The sequence below is a fragment of the Archocentrus centrarchus genome, chromosome 16 (assembly GCF_007364275.1).
Source record: "Archocentrus centrarchus isolate MPI-CPG fArcCen1 chromosome 16, fArcCen1, whole genome shotgun sequence".
NCBI classification, from domain to species: domain Eukaryota; kingdom Metazoa; phylum Chordata; class Actinopteri; order Cichliformes; family Cichlidae; genus Archocentrus; species Archocentrus centrarchus.
Genome location: NC_044361.1, coordinates 17,402,860 through 17,419,256, shown reverse-complemented (window position 1 = coordinate 17,419,256; position 16,397 = coordinate 17,402,860). Strand labels below are relative to the sequence as shown.

Below are 16,397 nucleotides of genomic sequence, written 5' to 3'. Positions count from 1 at the left end.
TGTGTGTGTGTGTGTGTGGGCATGTGCATCATACTACATGACATGGATATTTTTTGTGACAACACAAGACAACTGTATGTCTGTCTCCAGTATTAATGCTTTTAATTTATTTCCTTTTTTTGCTCCATGTCTTCTGTCAGCTAGAAGAACTACGCAACTCGAAGCCCACACAGGTGGATTTTATTGCATAACAGTCTAGTTGTATGAAATTACTGTAAATGTTCCATAGCTGTTGGAGTAACTGATTATGTGGAACTCATGTATGGTATGAACACCAGCGTTTCTTTTTCATTCATGACATATTTCCAATGTTGTGACTGGATCCATCTTGACACTCCTCTGATGTCTGATGTCTACTTTCAAATAGATGAGAAATAGGTGTAAAAAAGCAGTATTGGTTGAATATGCACAAGTGTATAAATCCATAACGGATATTCTGATGCAGCTACTAACTATGCCCCTAATAAAATACAGATAAGTGCATTTTATTGCAGCTTAACTGGCTGTGTTTTACAACTAACTTTATATTGTACATAAACAGTCTTTCCAGTTATAGCACCCACTGCATACTTTCTATCTTAATGTCCCAATGATATATAGTATCTTGTGAGGAGATAATATCTTGACTGTGTGGTATAATCTTGCAAATTTCCTAACGGTTCCAGCACTTCTGTGCGTCTATGTGTGTATTAAGCTCATCTAAGCTGTATGTAGCCTGTTCAGTGTGCAGTCTCATGCCTGGCTCAGCTGACTCCTCAGTGGGAGATGTGCAGGCAGCAGCCAGGGCAGAGCAGAGTGGAGCAGAACAGGCTGACTGCTGGAGTCAGTGGCCCAGTAAAATCACAGCAGGGGGGATAAGAGTTGTGCCAGAGGGGGCAGAGAGAGGTATGACTGTATCTCTGTCTGTCTGTATATATATATCCGTTCTGAGCTAAACCCAAGGGGGTAGATGGTGTTGTTTTGGTGATGGCACAATGACTATTTGTCTGCTTTTCTGATTTATACACCCCCAACTCCCCCAATTCTTTCTTTGTGCAAATGCCATTTGTTATAGTTGCCATTAATACACAGAGTTCCATGAGCAGTAGCACCTTCCTTTCATTATTTATCTGTATCTGTCTGGCATACAAATGAAGGACACAGTGGTGGTGGTGTCTACTATCTTTAGTTTTCAAGTCTCTACCTGAGTGGGTCTGTATAGATGTTCCCACAAATGCACACTCACACACACAGACACACACACACACACACACACACACACACACACACACACACACACACACACACACACACGCAAGCTGGTGTACACAAAGAGTCCCATGTACAAAAGCAGTATTGACTAGTATACTGCTTTTTCAGAATGCAGGTCAAGTCTAACGGGCAAAGCCACAGGGACCCTTTTTTTTTTCCTGCTTGTGAACAGCAGTGTGCCATGGATTTGCATTTGCATGCCTCCTGACGGTCTTCTCCACTAAATGTTACAGCCAGGACAAAGAGCTACATAAAACTGGGAGAGGGGAGACATAATTATGACTTCTTCCCTGCCCCTTCTTGTGTCCCTACATTACAACCCCACTCCACTGCCCATCCCCCCACCCTCCAGCACACCCACATTTAACACTACCAGCACTACCTGCACTGACTCAACACCAAAACCAGTTTGTACAGCTTTCCCAAAGAAAAAAAAAAATAAGAAAAAAAGTTTGACAAGGTGTTTTTGTCTCACTATTTGAAACAAAAGAATGCTACTATTTTCCTAAACATCAGTTTAACTCCAAATAACGCTTTTGCAGAAGATTTGACTTAGTAGTAGCAGCACTACTGATCTCTGCCATTGTATATATTTACACACCACTCTTTGCTTCACAAAACAATAAGATCCCCTTTTTTTCCCCCTCTTCCGTCTCTTCCTTTGTTCCCCTGCTACTGCTGTCCAGACACAATGGTAGTCTCCAGGCGGAGCATCCAGGAAAGTTTTTGTCAGCCAGCCAAAAGACAAGAAGAGGGGAAAAGTCATTATGTAGCAACGATTTTCTAGCGTTTCAGTTTTCTGAGTATTTCTTTTGATGGCCACTTGAACGAGAGAGAGAAAATTCTCAATGAAGAGCACCTTGCCTACAAAGAGGCTTTAATGAGTAAACAAATGGCGAAAGAAAAAACAAAGTGTTGCAATTAAAATGTCGAAAAATGAATAAATATGATATGATATGCCATGACACCGAGAGAATCAATTAGCTGATTGGTGAAAAGTTATCAGGAGTTAGTGAGTTTAAATAATTAAATAAAAAAATCGAATCCAACACTTGGTCTCTGTGATCTGTAATATTCAGAAGGATCCACAGTACATATTGTTGTGTGCATAGTTGTTTGACTTTGAGAGGGCGGGACTCTTTGGAGAGCGAAATGAACTAGGCGCGGCCAAAAGGAGCCCCATCCATCTATCACACGTGTAGACAAAGGGGGACTCCACAACACAAAGCTAGATGTGCCCTCTCAAACTTTTTCCACGACGCACAGCAACGCGCGCAGAGCAAACCGACTCCCCAGGTGAGTTGTTTCCGAGCGGTATACTGTCTTTGCCTTCAAGCCTCGAGCAATTTTGGAATTTATTTCCACTTAAAAGTTGCGGCTACAGTTGGTGCGTCAGCGCTCAAACTTGAGCACAAAGCAGGAGCGAGAGGGAGAGAGAGAGAGACAGAGAAATCGAGGCAGCAAGGAAAGAGAGAGAGAGAGCGAGAGGAGCGGTCCCCTGTTCCTTTGTCTGATGCGGGTCGCTTTGAGGAGAGAACTTGAGGGGGATGCTCACACACGCATCTCCATAACGCTCATTAACACTCAACTTGTGCTACTTAGAAGTAATTGTCAGGGAGCTTTAATGGAGTTGAGATGGAGTTTGTGCGGTTGCTGTATTTTTTTGTCTCTCGGGGATGTTGCGACACAAGACAAAGCCTGTCAAGAAGTTTGCGGAGGAAAGGACCTTTTACGCACGCAGGAAAAAAAAAACATCACAATTGGCCGATGGATAGTTTGTAAATGTCTTTTCCTTTCCTAGTGCAGTAGTTTGATGACTGTTGCGTTTGTGTTCTTGCGAAGTTGCCTCTGCACTATGGGAATTCAGCGCAGTGCAATCAGGTGTAAAGTCTCCAAGAAACAAAACGGTAACACAAAATTAAACTTTTTAAAAATGTTTTGCACAAATAAGAAATGCTGTTTGGAGGCAAAAAGACGCCAAGAGGTGAATAAAAAATGGGCTCGTCTTGAAAATCTTTAAGAAACTTGTCACAGTTTATTGGAAATAGATCAACAGGTATAAGTCGCTGCAGCTTCTTTGTTAGGCTACTGTAAAGGCTCCTTTGTTCTCAGTCCATACAAAGAAAGCCAGCAGAAAGGAGCGCAGATCCACCAGGAAACAACTTTTTTCTTTTTAAAACTTGTACAGTTAAATTAATGGGATACATTTTTCATTATGGTGTTTAATTTTAGCATTTCAAAGTGTTGAAATAGCTTTTATTTGCCTTTTTTTTTTTCTCTCCCAAAAAAGTAAATACCGGGGAAATCTCAATATAAATAGTTACTTGAGTTTTATTGTTGAGTTTCACCTTCATTTTTGTCTGGTAACTTAAAAAATTACAAATGAAGTGTGCATGGTTTCAAAACAAAACAAAGCAAACTTTCTTTATCTTGTGAAGGTGTGGTCAAACTACTTGTATGAATCTGAAGCATTCCACTGTGGAGTAGCTCTACTCTTAAACTTTGTATTAGACAGCATAGAGGAGAGTTTGCACTTAAAGGACTTTACGTGTAATTTGAAACAAAATCAGTCTTGCATTCTGTAAATAAAAAAATATAATTTTCAAGTTTTTAAAAAGTAATTTGGCACAGAGTTCATTCACACCTACTTTTACACTGCTTATTCACACCTGAAGTGTAAGTTCGATATGAAAAATTGTGCTGTAACACTGACTGACTGCAATGTCTTTAACCCCTTTTTTTTCTTCTTTTTTTCATTTCTCTGGGCACTGTCCTCAGGTGGGAATTTAAGCCATTTAACCAGGACAGCGTTTGCCTCCGGTGGATTAAGAAAAGAAAAAAAAATGTGTAAAACAACAACCAAACAAAACAAAAAAGAAAAAAAACACGTGGATGATGTACAGAGTCACCTATCAAGTCATTTGTAAGATGAAATGGAGGATTAAGAGACTGCAGTTTTCTTCTGGATGAACATGACGACTGATCTCATAAGGATTTAGACTTCAGCAGCAGCACCAGTCGGATTGTGTTTTACACACTTGGAAATCTAAACCTCATGGAGATACTTTGAGGATTATAAAAATGGGCATGCAGAATGCCACAATACAAGACGCGTCCTGGGCCAAAGCCTTTGGGATAGCAGGATATTGCTTTCCTGATCCTTCTCGGCCCTCAGCGTGGGTAGGTAATATTACTTTTTAGTGGGAGATGGTATGCGGCACTTGTTCAACCACTTGTTTGCAGGGCTCGTAAATGTGTGAAATCCACAGTCGACGCACACACACACACACACACACACACACACACACACACACACACACACACACACACACACACACACACACACACACACACACACACACACACACACAATTTTCCAGTTACATTTCCATCAGCTGTATTTTGCAAGAAGTTGGGCTACCCCTGTACTGTAACACGAGTTTATCAGAAGTATAATACATACATACCTTATGTAGGACACATTTAATGAAAGATTATTTTGAGGAGCCAACTATCGATACTGAAAGACTGCCCTTGCTTAAGGGTTTGTTAACCCGACAACTTGCACTCATTTTTTTCACACTTTCACCCAGAAACACACTTGAAAACACAGTCAATGAAATACCCAAAACATCTTAATGAAAATGAACATTTAGTCAAGTTTGTGGCGCATGACCACTAGTCTGTATTGTAAGATAACAAGCTTAAAGTTCACCTGATGATATGCAAGTTAGACAATTAGTTAAGAGCCCCCACCTCATGAACTTGACATATTTTAGGTTAGTTCTAGCTATCCGTGTCCTTGTTTGTATCCAATTTCATATTCAGAGTTCATGCTTCAGCAGATTTGATTTGGGTTATCAGTTATAAAGTCTGACAAAGCTTTGGGGCCAAATTCGTCCTCGGTCAGTTGGGCGTTAACACTGATTTAAGATGTTCTGCAACATCAGTATTTCACTTACGATTGTGCATCAGTTGTATCATTTGCAGTCTGAGCTGCAGCATTCATTGGGTGTGAAATGGTCTGTAGTCAGAGAAATCTTTCTTTCAAACTCTCAGTTCATTCAGGGGTCAGGCAAGAGTGAGGCCATCTTACAGTGCAGAAGGGCGAGTTTGTATTATGCCTGATCCTTTTGTAGCGGTTAATTCAAATGAGCTTCTTAGAATCAGAAAAGAGTCACAAAAAATGCAAGTGGCCTTCTTAACCTGCATTTACACTCTATGTGAGCCAGAGAGAGAGGCGATTCACTCCTTTCACTCTCTTTGCGGCCTCTTATCAATGATGTCATTGAGAACCAATGAGAGCATACAGTGGGGCTTGTAAGCATCCAAGCTCCGCCTCCAGTCGCTTTGTGAGTGGTAGCCCACATGGTCCTGCAGCATCACATTTTCACCATGTGTTACTCTGCAGCAGAGAGAGGCAGAGATACAGGGATGTGGCTCTTGGCTATGTGCTCTGATGTTAATCTACCATGTCTGCTCAGAAATGAGGTGTTTATCATTCTAAACATGTAGTATGCAAGGAACAGCTAGATAACATTTTGAAATTGTTGGCCAAAAGCCTCTGAGATATTATTAAATAAGATTATATGGAAGGCTAAAAGCCAGCCAAATAATATAGATCTTTCTACATCGTTAATGCACACTAAATTATTGATAGTAAGGCTAAAATACAAATAAACGTTGGAGAAGATTACCTCAGTAATATCCCTTAAATCAGCTCAAAATGTCAAATTAGTTGCTAAAAGACATACCGGTACCTGACAGTGGTTTTGTCAGCTTAAATCAAATTACTCACATTTTTTTTTTTTAACCAGTGGAATTTTAAGTGATTGGAAGAGAAACATGTATTTGTTGTGGTACAGACTCAGGTCACAGTCTGGAAGTGACTGGATCAGTGGGAATCAAGGTCAGTCAATAGTGTGACACACAGGTAGGGCAAATATAGGTCAGTGGCACGATATGGGTGGTGATGAGTCACACAGAGAGAGGGAGAGGGAGAATTGGACTGAATGCTGTACTCATTTCAGACAGCGTTATGAAAGGTTTATTTAATAAAAATAATATCAGTTTTGTAATGTATAAGCGAACAAGAAGTCCTGCATATTAAGCTGTGCTCATAACTCTGCACAGCCTCTGTAGCTCTGTGCCAAACCTGCCTTACTATTTACTTGTGATATAGTGGCTTTCAGCTGTGCAGGTTCAATCCAGTACTCAGATAATGAAACTGTGAATAAAACAGAAACATCAGGTTTAACATTATGACATGCCCGCCACTTGACTCCTAATAGGGATTGCTCTGGGGTGCTTTTTCCCCACAATACAGCGTGCTCAACTCTGTGCATCTTAATTACATTGCTTATCGGTAATACTGTTATCAAGTGCAGTGGAGTTTTTGTAGCATTTGCCATTTGGTGGACGCTTTATGAGTAGCATGCATTCTTTTGTGTGGTCGCCCTAGTGGGAGCTGCAAATCTAAACCTAATCCACTGAGTTACACAGGATGACATTAACACAGCAATCTGTGCCATCTTCCAGTTCTGAAGTCTCAATATCCATCTAAGCTGGAATGCCCATTAAAGCGGGGAATGGTTTAACACCCCTTTTTTTCCCTTACACAGCGTATGAACAACTACATCTGTGTCACTATAATCGCTTATCTGTCCTTATTTGTTGTTATACTGAAGTTCAGTTCATTCTCTTCTAAGTGTAATAAGAACCACACTTTGTACTGCAGTGTTGGAGCAATGCGTTACCTTAGACTTTCATCCTGGAGATGCAAACATTCTTAAGTCTACATTATTTCTATCCATGTATAATGCACAACATGTCTGTAAGCCAGACTCGTGTTATGCAAACTGCATTATACTGGAATACAAAATTAGGCCTAGAGTAACTAATCACTACTATGAGCCTAATTCTCCTAGACATCGTGTGGTCGGGCTCTTGAAAGCCATCAGGTTTATTTTTACCGCTCACTGCGTGGAGGTTAATGGAAATGCAGCTGATAGTCCCTCATAGAAATCCGTATAATAAATTTATGTGTACGCTGGTTGTGTTTTCTAGGTTATTAAGCAACAAAATGACAACAAATACCAGTTAAAGTCCAATCTGTTTATGCAGCATGTGATGCGTACACACTGTCGACCCTTCACCGTGCATGTTAACACTGCGCTTTATCAAATTCATACTATTTTTACAGTCTCGTATGTAATGGCTGATGCTCTGATACTAGCGCTGACAGATGGCCAAACAAATTTTGAGTTGGACCTTCAAAGCGTAACAGCCGCTCAAGCAGATTTTGTATGTGTTATGTTCTGTGCGCCTTAACAAAAGAACGGAGTTGGTTTAAGATGGGCAAGCTGTCAAAAACAGCAGCAGTTAATAATCTCGACTAATTTTCTCCTCCAGCTGATTTTGGGTTGATGTTCCTTTTTGCATATCATTGAGTCATACAGTGGGTACAGTTCAGTGAATTACAGTGCAGTAAAACATTAGGCCCACCATTACTAATCATGACGACAGCCCTAATTCTCCGAGCTACAGGCATTCTGTGGTCATCCTGTTGCAAACTATCGGAGCTTAGTTTTACCACTCGGTGCCTGTAGCCGAGAGATAAGTTAACATGCTCTGCCGGCATGCTAATACATACCAGCACTGGGGGGACAGGAATAAATTATTTCTTTATGACTGCGCACAAGGCAGAGCATTTGAAGGGAGAGGAGGGAGAGACAGAGAGGAAACATAGGGAGATGAAGCAGAGAGACGAGACATGGGGTTAAGTGATGGGCAGAGAAGACAGGAGGGAAAAAAAGGAAATAGTGATGCAGATTGAGAGGGGACAAAAAGAGCTAGAAAGAGAGATAAAAATGACAAGGATAATGCAGATAGCAAGCCTCATAGTGCTCTTTATATCAGTTTGAGGTAATTCTGTCATCATGCCTGTGGCGAGAGAAGTAGTCATAAGTGAATCTATGAGTTCCGGATCAACAGAAGGTTTGTTTTGAGAAATAATAATAGCAGGGAGACGTTTACTGCTTTGACCTGGAAACGACAGCCTGCATCGGCAGACGTGACCTTTTGTGGGGTTTTTGTACTGCTGTTAAATGCTGGAGTCATGCAATGAGAAATGGGTGCGGTTTTAGTGAAAAACAGTGACACAGAGACATTTGAGTAGCAATTTAGGGTCGCTTGAAAAAAAAAAAAAAAAAAAAGAGTACTGACTGTATGATATAGGGTCCCATTTAGGTATTTTATATCTGAGTCTACATGCTAATGTCTTGTGTCGTGCCACATTGTGTGTTTACACTTTGGCGCCTGCTGCACATTTGCCCTCTGGGACTTTAGTGAAGGCGAAACCACATCGCAAACAGTTGCATGACAAATCAGTTGGAAAACACATAAAGGTAAGCGCCAAATCAAAATTCACTGGATGATAGCTCACATGAGGTGTTGCACAGCAGGTCTAACTGTCTCTGAAGATATTGCTTTCCACCTCTCTTTCATCTGCGCTCAGGTATAGATACGGGGGGGACACAGTTTCCAATAACAGCCTTTAGCCAGTTGTCTGTGAGTCTGTCTGTTACAGATCAACTTATTACCTCCATAAATGCACAGCATGCTGCTGTCTGGGAATGGGCTGATAATCCCTCTAAAGACTGGGGTTTTATCAAAGCTAAATCTGCCACACACACATACACGGACAGGCATGCATCAGGAATACCCACATGGGTACACATAGACACACACATGACAACAGACTTGCTTTGTATGTGCACAGACATACGTGCAAAGGCTACGATTTTATCACACACAAATCTGTTATTGTCTGGTAGTTAAGAGATTACAAAGCAGTGATTTTATAGACACAAACACACACATGTGTCATTAGTGCATGAACACTGGCTTCCACGCTAAAGGCACAGCGTAGTTAAGTGATATCAGTACTGGTGTTCTTCAATACTGTGATTCACTTTGGCTTAATAATCTGATAAGGACTCAGTGAACCATTTCAGTGACAGCTTTTATTATTTTCATTTCCGCTTTTTTTTTTTTTTTTTTTTTGAACCTTACTTTAATATAAACTGTTTCCCATTCCCAGCTATGCCGGTATTTTTAGGCTTTTTCTGCTTCTGTAGATTCCAGAGGCAGCTTTGTATGTCAACATCACCACTGCAAGCCCATTTCTATTTCTACTGTAGTTTTACAGAGATAAGATTTTTTTTTTCTGAACATCACGTTTTTTTCATTTTGAAAATTAGAAGCAAGAAAAGCGATGACTCAGGTTAGACGTGTGTCGATCCAGTTAAGGAGAAAAAGGTTCATGCTGTGCCTGAGATAAGCAGTCAGGCACTGTATTATGCAGCCTAATTGAAATGACATCTGTCTCAAGCTAATTGATCCGTAGCAGTGCCAGAACACAGTGAGTGAAGAGGCCTTCAGCACAAGGTTATAGAAAGAAAAGCTGCCAGTGATGAAGATCCAGTTTGCAGCCAGCACGCTGACTGAGTGGGCACTGTTTTCCCAGACCATCTACTCAGAGGAGAATGCCCTCCAGTAGTGAATGCTTTGACTGTCATCAGTGCTGGGTACTCAGTCTTTCATTCAAGTAAATGACCTGACTGTATGTGTTTGTATATTTTCCATGACTGACAGATGTTCCTTTAACAGTGATGGAAGGATGTAGGCTTTCTGACATTTTTGACAGAGCAGAACACTGATTGTGGAGCAGCTTCACTGCTTTGTTAAGCTTAAAAACGAATATACCAGAACATCAAGTAATTCATGCACAGGTGGTATTGGTAGTCCATGCAACATAACATTAAACACACACTGCAGAAATCTCCATAGTAGTCTTAGAGCATGTCTGTGAGCACTGCAGGACCTCAGCTGCAGAAGGAGCGCATGCTGCTGGATTTCGTCTTGGTTAAGTGCGTGTGTGCAAGATTGTACATTCGGACACTTTTGGTGACTTCTAATTAATTCCTGGGAGAAATGTTCCAGTGACTCTGAAACTATAGCTAAATGGAGCTGGTAGTTTCAGTGCCAGCAGCCTTCCCTCATGTATTTGATTGCGCTCATGCCCATTTAGTTCAGATTTGCCGGTTTAGGCACATTGACTGTTGTGTTTTGGTTTCTCAGTTGCAGTTTGGTGCCAGTTTGGTGTCCTTGATCTTTATCGGTGGGCAGAAGTTACAGGATACATAAAGGTTGCATCTTTTTGTGCTTTAGATGAAATTAACTGTTTCTAACCCAAAGTAATACTCTTCATCTTTCCAGGTCGTGTATGATTTGGGAGATATAAGAAGACAGAAGGGCGTTGCTTATCTCCATTTTGTACTTGCAATGAAATCTACAGGGATTTTGTGTCACCTTTCCACATCCCCTTCTACAAAGTTATTCTGTCAGTCAGAGAGCCATGTTTCTGTTTATTAGGTAATAACCTGCCTCAGCTGTCATTCATTACACAGATGAGTACAAACTGAAGCTTCTGCCAGCCACATTCTGTAAACTGAAAGGAAAATTAAAGCCTGTTATTCTGTTTGAAACTGGCATCCTTTGATTTCCTAAAAGATTTATAATATTTTGACAGTAATTTTAAAAAATATTTACTTAAAAACAAAGCAAAACAAAAAAACAATCACAGCAAGATGGCAAATATTTCATAAAGGGATAAAAGCACCGGAGAATTATTGAGAATCTTGAGCGATGTAAAACAATGTATGAATGTAATAAATGAGGTTTAGCTACAATTCTGCTGCCCTGGAAATGTCACTTAAGATTTTTTCTTATTTTATTTTTCTTTCTGGTGATAATTTTTCTTTTCAATTACTTAAGGATATCAAGTGCAGTGAATTCCTATTTCCTCTGTCAGATCAAGCATTGCTTGGAACTTAAGATATAATCCTGTGTCTCACTGATATAGTATTATAGTATTATTAGTACATTTTTGAACATTTTTTTGGGAGTGTGTAGCAAGAGGAAGTGGTCTTCTTCAGTTATAGTTGCCAATATTGCAGTTAGGAGATATGGTAAACAGGAAGAAGTTTATAACATCTTTCTGTGTGTCTGTTTGATATTTTGTGAGATGTGCTTTCTACTGTTGGGAAAGTATTATTCAAGCAGGTTAATCCACGATATTATCTTCTGTCATCTTTCCTTTGCACCATGTCAGGACTGTGGTTGACTAATACTGAATCTATTTTGATTCTTTGATGGCGATACCTTTGAGCTTAGCTGGATATAGTGTGATAAGACAGATTATGTCCCATAACAGCAGCTGAGATATCAGCTGTCCCAGTCTATGCAAACAATTCTGCTTTCAGGAACAGGAATTTTTTCTTATATCAAGATTACCATTTAGGATGAAGATATCTGCCTCATCTTACTCAGTGCCGTACCTAACCTTTGGGGAGATAGGTGACATGTAGACAGCTATGAAAGGAGTCCCATCTCAACAACATCTACCAGCTGGGCCTGGATTTCTTTGGACTAGATTTTTGAATTTTTTTTTTAAAGAGCTCTTGATATGTACATGATTTAAAAAAAAAAAAAAAAAACTCCTCTAATTATAGGCAGCTGGCACTTTGGTTGCAGGGCCTGAAACATCTAACCCATAAAAGTATTTATTTTGAATCTTCATATCTTTTATCAATCAGAATTCTTATACAGTGCGATTGGTATAATGTCATACTGTAAGATGACTTATCTCTGTGCATAGCAGTTCTATTTATAGCCACAATGGTGATGATGAATATAAAATGCTGGGTTTCATTGAGGCAGATTATGTCTGTGACTGTAAGCCTTACCCTGAGAGTATCTGCATTGACATGATTTTCCAGTTCAGTGTGGGGCATAATCTGAGTGCCTGGAAATGGGCTGAATAAGCCCAAGTTAATTTCCTGCTCTCAATAAAGTAGTGATTCCAAGCTGGATACAGCCTTTACGACGGACGCAGGTGTATATAAGCCCAATTTCTTGTAAAACACGGCACCACTCACAACAGTAGATGCTCACATTTAATTTGAAAGTTGTTTAAAGCAATGGACCCCAAACCAAAGCTTTTCTGGGCATTATTAAAAATCCAGAGGAGAATAAAGGTCGACATATCGCTTTTCAGGTCATATGGGGTCAGTATGAAATCTCTGGTGGGAATGTGGCTGAATAAGGCCAAGTCATGTTCTACTCTTATGCATCCAGTTAAAGTGCATCAGCTGTTAGCTATTCTGTACTGTTTTGTTACCAGCACTGGTGAAGTTCATGGTGCTTGTATGTCCTTGCTGAATAGGACAGTTTGTGACTCAAACTCTGCATCGAGCGCGTGAGTCATTGACAGTCACAGAAATGATTACACACATTTCCACCGCCACCTGCATGTAGTGTTTGGGTGTACAGCTGGTGGCAAAGTTCACAACACCTCAACTTTAAAGCTACAGCTCTTATTGAGGCTAACAATCCACGCTGAATCACATGTGGACGCAAGTTTCTTTTCAGACGAGGTCAAGGCGTCATTTTCAGCTGAGAAATGAGCTGAGTAAGCACGAGTCATCCCTTCAATTATGCATTAGGCAGTTACTCGGCCCACTTTGACAGAGAAGTGGCGTTAGCTTTCAGATATCTGTCACGGGCTAGACTTACAAGTGGCTCATTGAAAAATGAGTCAGTGGACTCATTCAAAAAGCTCATCTTTTGGGTAACATTTCATTCGATTTCACTGTTTTTCTTTTTTCCTTTTTTGTTGGTTTTATTTGGTGTGAAGCACCTTGTGATCAGTATCTTGAAATGTTAGTGAAAATGTTTTTCCTTACCTACTGTCAGTGAGCCTTTAGTGGAAATAAGAAAATAGTGAATTAATCATCCAAAAATTGAAATTGTTATGTAATCCTTTACTGTTGTCTTAATTATAAGGAGTTGAAGCAATTGGCGTCTCTGAATCTGGCTAACTAGTACAGCTGCTGCACTGCATTTCTTTTCCGCTGTTGAGGCTGATAACTTGTTAAATACTAATTCGCTCTTTTTCCAAACTGAGGTCGGTCCTTGTACACACCTTAATTGGTTTAGTGGGCATTAAGAATGCTCACATGCAGCTTAATTGCCCATTAATATGACTCATTTACTTTTATTACAAATTGCCTAGCTTTATATCAGCACTTCGGGCAGGCTAGATGAACCTGACTGGGCTTGCTCTGCCTAAAATTAAATCCAGAATCAACTAAATGTTCTTGCACATGTAAATTTAATCCACGTGCACAATTTAAGTGACTTAGGCAGCAGACATGCACACGTGTGACGGTGTTTCAAGCGCCTCAGTGATTCTGTGTTCATTTGCAACAATCTCTTTTTCCTGCTGTTTATGTTTGTCGGCATGATTTGAATGCGTGTAGACAGAGGATGTTTTAAGAGCTACTTGGTAAGCGCTCTGATGTCCTCAGCATGTATGGTAATGAGAACTGCTGACACAGTGATCTGGGGCCACTCAGACACAAAGATATTCAGGATGAAAGCAGGCAGGCAGAAGGTGTTTTTTCTTTCTTTCTTTCATTCTCATGTATTTATCTTCATTTCTCTTGATTTGATTTCTTACTTTCTTATATCTGTTTGCCCTCCCTTGTAATTCAATCCATCTTTCTTTCCTACACATTCGTGTCTGCGTCTGTATTTTTTATTTTTTTGTTAACTCTGACTTAATTTTTGCGATTTTCTCCATCACACACAGACACACGTTGAGGTGCTGTCTTGCCACAATAGACAGCGAGAGGACTGCGCCAGCCTCCTCTTCGGTTCACTGCCAGTTCACTCAGCTCCACACTGACAGAAATGATGCTAGAGAGAAATGCAAATCTTATCATGACGGCTACGCCAGCCACAAATGTTAACATCACTCCTCAAAACTTTAGGCACCGATTTGCATTCACTTGAAGCTCTAGACTTTTAGACATGGGTTTGTATTATTCTCATCTCAGTGGAGCTCATTCTGTTTAGACTGGTAATATGCTGTCACTCTGTGCTGATTCACCTGTCCCTGCAGCTTCCGCAGCTTCTAAAAATATCATGTTAGTCTTTGTGAAAGTAAAAAGCATCTCATTTGATGAGAATACAACACAAAAGCTGCATCGAGACATTTTCAAAATAAAGTGCATTTGGGGACATATTCAGCAAGATTCACCCCTTGGTAACGACCTTGCAAAAATCATTAAATCACCAAAGTTTTTTTTGTTTGGTGCAGTTTCTTTTTACAGTATGAGTGGCTGCTGATTTTGGTTGCGTGGAGCAAAGACAAGTTGTCCCTGTGATGTCAAATTTTTGAAATTTTTTTTTTAATGCTGGACTGCGCCCTTGGACAAAAATGAGAAGAAGTAGAATTCCTTCTGAGATGTGCACTCTCCATCAGCCTGCATGTGTCTGCCTCATCATCTTGGCCTCTCACTCACGCACTCTACTTGCACTGCCTCCTCTGTCACTTTTCCTCTCCCCTCTAGTTACACTTTTGACTTTTTCTTCTATTTTGTCTCTCTCTGCTTTTTTCCCCCTCCCTCAGTTTCACGTATGCGTTCCTGTCTTTCAGAATTTGCTTTTTAAGTTTTCTGGTGCCAGTGCCGGCTGCCTGTCACAGTTGAGATGCATGTCTGTCTTATTCTTGCTCTTCTTAATCTCTGACTGCCTGTCTGTCTGTTTCTATATCTCTGTCTATGTTTCTAGCTGTGTCTCTCAGTTGGCCTCTTCCTCCCACTCTCTACCTCTCCTTGTCTACATTTGAGCACACTGATGCTCAAATGTCTTCTTAGCTCTGATGGATTTTTTTTTTTTTTTAACTCTATTTCAGTTTTTTTCAGCCACTGTAGTTCTCCCATTGTTGATCACCCCTTCATTTTGCAGTGGTTCACTCCTTCTCTCTTTTGATGACTGAGTCACTGTACTGCACTGTCACATGTGTTCATTCGATCTCCGTGAGAGCTTGCTTCTTTAGAAGTTTCCCTCCTTAGATTACCTCTAACTAGCATGGGAAGGATCATGATTTATTACTTTTTTATGGAGTTTCACATTACGTTTCCTGTTCTTTAGGTTACTTGTGTAACTGCATAATGCTAAGTACAGAATAAACAGGCTTCAAGAGTTATGATGGCCAAGCTGACTGCTATTTTAAACAGGCAATTTGCAAAGGTGTGGCTTGCTGACTTCAACCTGGTTCTATGCATAAATATTTTACCTGCAGAGGATAAAATATATGTTTACCATCTACACAACATTTATGGTGTTAACTGGCCTCTAGTGAGAACAAGCACACCTAATAGTTTGCGCGTAGTCAATTTTGATTTGATGCAGTGTGTTTTTGCACTGCACGTGTCTGTGCCAGATTGTTTTTGTCCCCTGGTGTCTGTGTGCAAAGTACCTGCTGCTGTTGGAGGTATTTGCTCAAAGGGAATCCTTGAGATTCTTTGTAACATTGTAAGATCTTGACCTGTCTTATGTTGTGATATGGCCCATATAAATACAATTAACCTGAAATGAATTGCCTGCAGAACTATGCCAGTGTTTGCATACACACAGTATGTGCATTTTTGTGAGGTCCCATCCATATTCTGTGCTGTTGAAGTTCTGTGTGTGTGTCCATATTTAGATTACCTTTCCTATTCAACACATCCAGGATATCTCTCAATTAGTGACATGGAATTTCCAAACCATTGGAGCCATTGTCTTAAACTATGTGTCCATAAAGCTTAATTTCCCATAGAGAAAAGAGGTAGAGGGGGTGTTTTCAAGTCCAAATGTTCTTATCTCATGCACTATTAAGTGCGGCACTGGGGTGTGTTGGTAACATGGTTTAGAGTCCTTCTGTCACAGCCTCAGGTTATGCTGCTTCAAGTGCACACATACATGTACGTATGCATATTCACACAAATGAAAACACAATCTCTAACACACATGCACACATAGACTCACAAGCACCTATTTTCCTCAGTCACCTGTTAACACACACAAACACTGCCTCAGGGCTGTATATTACAGCCCTGAGGTCGCAGGGGTTTACTGAGACTTTCACTTCAGTGATCACATCTGGGGACACTAGCAGCTTTTATGTATAAGTTTCCATATGTATTAAGCACTTATTCAACTTTGACTTGAGGGTAACATATGGAGCTAAGTCT

The 16,397-nt window shown here is 40.3% G+C and overlaps 1 long non-coding RNA gene across 2 annotated transcripts in view; it reads left to right on the top strand.

The window, feature by feature from the left end:
- The first annotated feature begins 2,429 nt into the window (after window positions 1-2,429).
- The window catches only part of LOC115794617 (uncharacterized), a 99,163-nt gene continuing 85,195 nt past the window's right edge, over window positions 2,430-16,397 (top strand). For both annotated transcript variants that reach the window (XR_004021183.1, XR_004021182.1), the window contains exons 1-2: window positions 2,430-2,547; window positions 4,030-4,431. This is a non-coding gene — a long non-coding RNA (uncharacterized LOC115794617). The remainder of the gene's footprint in view (window positions 2,548-4,029; window positions 4,432-16,397) is intronic.